The sequence below is a fragment of the Palaemon carinicauda genome, chromosome 11 (genome assembly GCF_036898095.1).
Source record: "Palaemon carinicauda isolate YSFRI2023 chromosome 11, ASM3689809v2, whole genome shotgun sequence".
In the NCBI taxonomy this organism is placed as follows: Eukaryota; Metazoa; Arthropoda; class Malacostraca; order Decapoda; family Palaemonidae; genus Palaemon; species Palaemon carinicauda.
Window position 1 is genome coordinate 38,501,432 of NC_090735.1, and position 7,500 is coordinate 38,508,931.

Below are 7,500 nucleotides of genomic sequence, written 5' to 3' on the forward strand. Positions count from 1 at the left end.
TGACCAACCTACTACCTGTGGGAAATCATTCAAATGAATTAAAAATCGCATATTGTAATTTATTTCGTTTACCTTGTAAGCCTGCATCACAATGTCGACTGGCAATTCTAATTATAATGATACGTCATAGGGTAGGCTATAGTTGATCTTTTGGGCAGTATTGTTTTTTTTTTTTATTTATGCTGGAAAGGTTATTTGGTTGAGATGCCATTTCACTTCCTTTATAGTTTATCTTTGAAATGCAGTTGCATTGTGAAAAGAAAAAAAAGATTCAAATAAATAGCTGAGGGAGAATAGATGCATGATATATGATTTAATGATAAATAAATAATTACGCTCACCGTAAATCTTGAAAACAAACGATTTCTTCGGTATACCATGACGAAAATTTAAAATAAGATTATGACACTTGCATGGTTTTGGTATGAAAAATAATACACAATAGTCTTTTGGAATTACATTTTACGGATCACCTTCGTGTACCATCCTTTCTATAATTGTGTTGGCCAAACTTTTAAAATTTCCCTTATGAATCTGAATGACTTATTTGCACATCGGTTTAAGAGGTCGTCATTGGTCTAAGCGGCTGGGACATGTGGTCCCAAATTTCATTATTCATGAACAAAGATAAAGCGAAAGCAGCAATGATTATATAAAGAGAGAATAATGACCATCTATTATTATGAAATAATCCAATGCACAGGTTCAGTTGAAAGAAAATAGCAACCACCATTTTAAAATCGTAATAAGGAAAAGGGATATGATGTTATCAATGACTTTAACACAAAGGAATATTACCCTCATCATTTTCGAAATAAATGAGAGAGAGAGAGAGAGAGAGAGAGAAGAGAGAGAGAGAGGAGAGAAGAGAGAGAGAGAGAGAGAGAGAGAGAGAGCGCACTTTAACCCAAAGAATATTACCCTCGATATTTACGAGAGAGAGAGAGAGAGAGAGAGAGAGAGAGAGAGAGAGAGAGAGAGAGAGGAGAGAGAGAGAGAGAGAGCGCACACTTTAACGCACAGAATATTACCCCTCAATATTTACGAGAGAGAGAGAGAGAGAGAGAGAGAGAGAGAGAGGAGAGAGAGAGAGAGAGAGAGAGAGAGAGAGAGAGAGGAGCTTTCAGTGAAAATAGATGTGAATTCCACCGAAATTTACGGCATCAATATCCTGGACTTGGTTGCGTAATAATTACATAGAATTTAAGGATCCAGACGAATACTTAACGCTACAGTCTATAATTTTAATGTTTTATAATTTTTTGGGATGACTTAACTTGTGAGAGATGTGTGTATTCTCATTAGGATAACAACGGCGTTTCCTTTGATGAATTACTCATAATATCTGCACAAGTTAAATTGATAAAAGAGCTTCTCTGATTACTCGAGGACCTAAAAGAGAAAGAAAGAAGAAAGAAACGGGAAGGAGAGAGAAGGGGGTGTGTGAGAGTTGACTTTAGATATTCAAAATAGTAAGCTAAACTTTTAGGAATAAGGAGGGAGTTTCTGAGCTATGACGGTAAATTTATATTTTATATAATGGGTAATTTCTGCTTTATATTAATATCTAATGCAATATCCCCTCTACGTGAATTCATTTTTTGTCATTATTATCTTAAAAAGGTCTGTAGCTGAGATTGGATACTTAAAAAATGATTAAAAGTTTTCTGTTATTGGTAAATATATAATTCTATAAAAGATTATTAACTGTATAAATCTTCATTCAAAAACAAATAATATAGAAAATCCCGTTTTGTTTGGTTTAGAATGAATTTTCAAATTTATATTCATTTTATTCATAAATATCAGTTGTTTTGTAAAAACATAAAAAGACCCAAGCATTTAAAGTATACCGGTACCATATAGATAAAATTTTTATCAAAGACAACAAAGCCAAAGTAATTAGTCAGACCCCAACATAACTGAAAACCTCTATGATAATCATTCAAACTGTGATGTATTATTGTTTGTTCATAAGATAAATCATTTTGTTAAAGTAATGTATAATTGGCACAAAAAACTAATATTAGTTTTATATGTTATTATTCGTGCTATATAGCTACCTCTCTTTATTTTACATTATTTGTTTATTTATCCATTAGTTAATGCTTTTATATTTATCGATCAACCTGTTTTATTCACGTATTTCGTTTAGGCTTTATGTATCCTATTCATATATATTAATGTTTAAAAAAAAACTTTCTCGAGTCATATTTTTTTTTTCTTTTTTAAGAAATGGATCCTTTTTTAGAGCTACTAACTATTTATTTCCCAGATATTTTATTATTTAATATAAGAATATTCCCCTGTAGTTTTATCGTTTAGAATTCACCTATCCCTGTACTAAAGTAGAAGTTTTATTCCCAAATAATCTTATTCTTTACTATAAGAATCTTCCCTTGTTGTTTTATCATAAGAATATACCTATCCCTGTACTATGCAGAAACTTCTTCTTTGTAGAAACAAAAAGAAGATATATATGTCTTCTTTTGTTTAACACTAAAGAGAAGTTTTATTCCCCAAATATTTTATTAATTATTATAAGAATCTTCCCTTGTTGTTTTATCATTAGAATATACCCATCCCTGTATTATGTAGAAACAAATGATAAATATCCCTTCTTTTGTTTGATACTACAGAGAAGTTTTATTCCCAAAATATTCTATTATTTAAGAATATTCCCTTGCGATTTGTATCATTAGAATATATCTATCCCTCTGCTATGTAAAAACAAGGAAGATGAATATCCCCTCTTCTGTATAACACTAAAGAGAAATTTTCTTTGGAATTCCAGAGAGTTTCCATAAATCTAACCTTTCGTCCGTCATTTCTCGTAAAGGAGGAGTCAAGTCCCCTAATAATTGGAGGAGTCAAGGAAAAACTAATCCTGAAAAATAGTCAATGCTTCAGGAAAAGAAATATTCTTTTTTTAACTCTAGGATAAGATAACCTATACTTCTAAAATTGAATTACATAAATGAATGACGAAGTTTTAGTGGTCTGCTGATTTTTTTTTTTTTTTTTTTTTTAGAAAAATATCTCTTTAAATTTCTCATATTGGATAAAGTACTATGAAGTCAAAAGTCCACTTTGTGATATCACAGAGAGAGAGAGAGGAGAGAGGAGAGAGAGAGAGAGAGAGAGGAGAGAGAGAGAGAGAGAGAGAGAGAGAGAGAGTAACTAAATTAGGGCCACAAGCTGACTGATACCTCTCCCAATAGATGTCCTTTACTACCCTATGGGGATGTTATATAACCCGGCATTAGATCCTGAATAGATACAGTGACTCTCTCTCTCTCTCTCTCTCTCTCTCTCTCTCTCTCTCTCTCTCTCTCTCTCTCTCTCTCTCTCTCTTAGGCATTATCATGTATAAATCAATTAATATGCAAAAATGACTTACAATGGTGAGTATGCTATGACATATCCTACTATAGGCTATAAATCCAGTTATATAGTATAATTGCTGTTATTATGTAATGCTTTGTCTTTATCCTTAGAAATATGATCTCGGCTGGCATGTTGATTTATTCTTAGGTGAAGATATGATTACTCAAGAGAAAATATAATCATTATTTCATTATAAATCATGATAATAAGACGAAAATTCGATCGACGAAACTTTTTTTATTGTTTTAGTTCTCCTGCTTTGTCACTTACTCATGGAAAACCATCACTTTCTCATGGGAAAACCGTTTCATAATATATATATATATATATATATATATATATATATATATATATATATATATATATATATATTTATATATCTATATCTATATCTATATCTATATCTATAGATATATATGCTATATACTATATATATCTATCTATCTATATATATTATATATATAATATATATATATATATATATATATATATACATATATATATATGTATATATATATATATATATATATATATATATATATATATATATATATAAAACATTATATCTATTTATATATATATATATATATCTATGTGTATGTATAATGTCCCCATGTCAACAGATAATGAAACATCGGAACGGGTTTTTTTCACTTAATTACAAAAAGGTTCGTGAATACACTGTATACAGCCGATATTCTCAGGCAGGATTAAAAGAATACCGGTGTTAGACCATCTCTGAGTTACTGCGCACCTTCCTGACGTCATTGATAACTGACTAAAAGAAAACGAGGAAAACAAGTTTTAGTGTACTTTATTATCTGAAGATTAGAAAGTCTGTCTTTCAAATGCCCTCCTGCATTGTTATCCGTGCCAAGTGTCTCACAAGGTAAAAAAGATAGAGCCTACTCCAGTTTTTTTTTTTTTTTTTTTTTTTTTTTTTTTTTTTTTTTTTTGTTAAGGAGATAAGAGAATTTTATTACATTTGGTGTAATGAAAATACACCAAAAAAAACATTTAAAATTTTTTGGTAGTCTGTAGGTTTATAGTGGAGGCTACAGACCCTAGCATGTTTAACATTAACTGCGTTGCGATTGCAAAACTAAAGCCATTTCTGTTGCAGCTCCTGATCTTTATGAAATCGATGAAATTTCACATTTTGGTGTTCCTTTCTCCTTTGACTTCATCTGCAGCCATACACAGAACAAGTAACCATGACTCCTCAGAGGATTAAGGAGGATTTATCCAGAGATTAACCAGGTGGATGAAGACCGCGTGGTTAAGAGAGCTTGAGTTCTTGTTGTTCTCCCGAGGAGAGTAGTCAAATACAGACTGATGACATTTCTTAATCTGAACCCCTAATCAATGCAGCCAGTCTGTGACATGAGCGAGATTGATCTTATTTTGGTCAGAAGTGGGCTAAACTGGTATTCTTTTAACCCTGCTCTCAGGTGAGTCCCCTTTTTTAATGATCACTCGAATGGTACTGCCTAACCCTCGGCAAGTAGGATGCAATGTTGCTCTATCAATATGCTGAATTGTTAGGTTTTGTGGAATTCTCCACTGTAATGGAAATATGCTGTCACCAATAAGGCCTCAACACATCCCCTTATGAGAGTTTGTACATGTCACCTATAACAGAGTTCAGTGATTGCACCCACCAAATTATGACTGTCATAGTACTCTTAAAAAGGTCATTAATCTCACTGTATAAAACACCTACTTTGCATACAAAGATTAGGACATTACTCCCCCCCCCCCCCTCAAAGCTCCTCACTCCGGGAGGAGGTGTGCACTCTCCCTCTTTATTCTATGATATATGGAGGACACTCCGACCCGGAATTGGGCACGGCATGTATTAGACAGCAATGCGACATAAAATATATACATAGCATTCTTCCACAAAAAAAAACAAAAAAAAAATTAAATATTGCATGTAAATATGTACACAATATAAAATAAAATAAATTCACTCATTTCTTCTTATGATCTCTGCAACTAAAATACAGAATACCCAGAGTGAAAAGAAAAAATTCCTATCAATATCAGTATTACGCAACCTCATCAATAACCTACCTCTGGTTGCGGCAATTCGGCCCTTTTGGGCGGGACAGGGTTAGGAATAGATATTCCTTCTTCCCTCGATTTTACTTATCTAGGTTTACAGCACAATTTTTTCACAACACAAATCACCACCACCGTTTCGCCATTCTTAAAATCACTACTACACTTGCACTTGTAACTATCAATCGGTGGCCACTAGCCGTTTTCCCAAAAATATCATTCATCTTCCCGCCCTTCTCTTATAACTCAGGTATTCACATCTACACATTCTCTAACATTGCCTTTCCTCAAGGCTGAACTTTAATCCCGTAGCCACGTTTCCTTCGGGAACCACCTGGCCCAAACAACCATGAATCATAAAATACACAAATAATACAGCATCCGCCTGATGGACCTCATCTGACATATTTACCCTCTCTGTTTGTTTTTAGGTTCACTCATCAGTATGTCATACGTATTGGTACACTCAGCAAAATTATCACAACACTTTACTTTACATTAAGCCCTAACATAAGAACATGTTTTTATCAAGTTTATTTAAAACACGTCAAAAGAAGAAATGATGTCTGTTCAAACAATAACAACAGCAAAGAAAAAAAAAACAAATTCTACTCATCAACTCGAGGAATGCAGGGTAAGGAGGTACACTCTGATTGACACTTGTGAAAACTACCTCTTCCGGCACCATATGTACTGTATGTGTGCCTGATGATGTTCAGACACTTCACCATTAATAATGCTTTGTATCACCTCTGTGTTAGATTTAACCATCTTTACTCGGTACGAACCCAAATACGCTGGCTCTAGTTTGTGTTTCCTAGGTTTTAATCGTTTCAAATACACACGATCGCCCACAAATACTTTATCGGTGCGGTTTCGAACCGATCATCATACTTTGAGCTGTGTTTTTCATAAGATATTTTCAAAAACCTTTCAGGGTGTTCATTACTCTCCTTAAGAGATTTAGTAAATAGACACGGTATTGGTGAGTTGAGTAATTTGGCAAATGTTACGAATTAATCAGGACTGTATATGGTAACACGGGATCCTGTCCATACACTATAGTCAAACCATTCTGTCGTGGCCACTGAGACGATTTCTGTTCCCCTGTACAGCGTAACCATGTCAAAATATTTCGACCACTATAAGGAAAAATGAACACTGCGGTTAGAGACGAGCCATCCAAACTGAGTGCGACTAATGCTAGCCGTTAATGACAGATGACATTCCCGAAGGTATACCCAGGGTGCATCCTCACCTTTTTCACTAATCTCACTGGATTAAGACAAGATTAAATCTGCGCTCTCTCTCTCTCTCTCTCTCTCTCTCTCTCTCTCTCTCTCTCTCTCTCTCTCTCTCTCTCTCTCTCTCTCCTGTTATTCTTGTCGAGCATACAGTATATATTTCATTAGGTACACTGTTAAATAAGCGTAATTTTAATCGGACATTATCCGTAAAAATATACTGTTCATAGCCCTAATTCAGTAAAATATTGGAGAGAGTAATTTTTACCCTACCCCTGTTATGTTATTACGGGTTGATGATCATAATATCACCATTTAACGTCAATATTTCCAATTATTAGACGGTAAATGCCGGGCAACATTTATTACTGGATTTTTACCGTTTTTTCGGCATATTTTTAACAGTGTAAGGTATTCATTTCTATAAGGATAATTACAACCAAGTACATGTCCCCCAAAATCATAATCCAAGGATATTTGCCAGTTTTATCCTACTGTCTTAATATGACTCGCACAGAAGGGAAGTTTGAAATCCGATTGACCTGTCCTTGGAGGTCTCAAGGGTAAATTTATGTAGCAAATATCAGCGAGCTATATTTAATCCCTTGAATGGTAGATCTTGGGGTATAAAATGTAGTGTTTGAGACAGAGACTGCATTATCTAGCAAACATAAACCATGGAAACATCTCCAAACCGTGTTCACCGTCCCAATGCCAGGGAAATAGTACACAGTGTGTACAAGTATTTCACAAAAGAGAAGATGAACCGCGGCCCTTTTACTGATGTCACCAAAGCATGTATCCA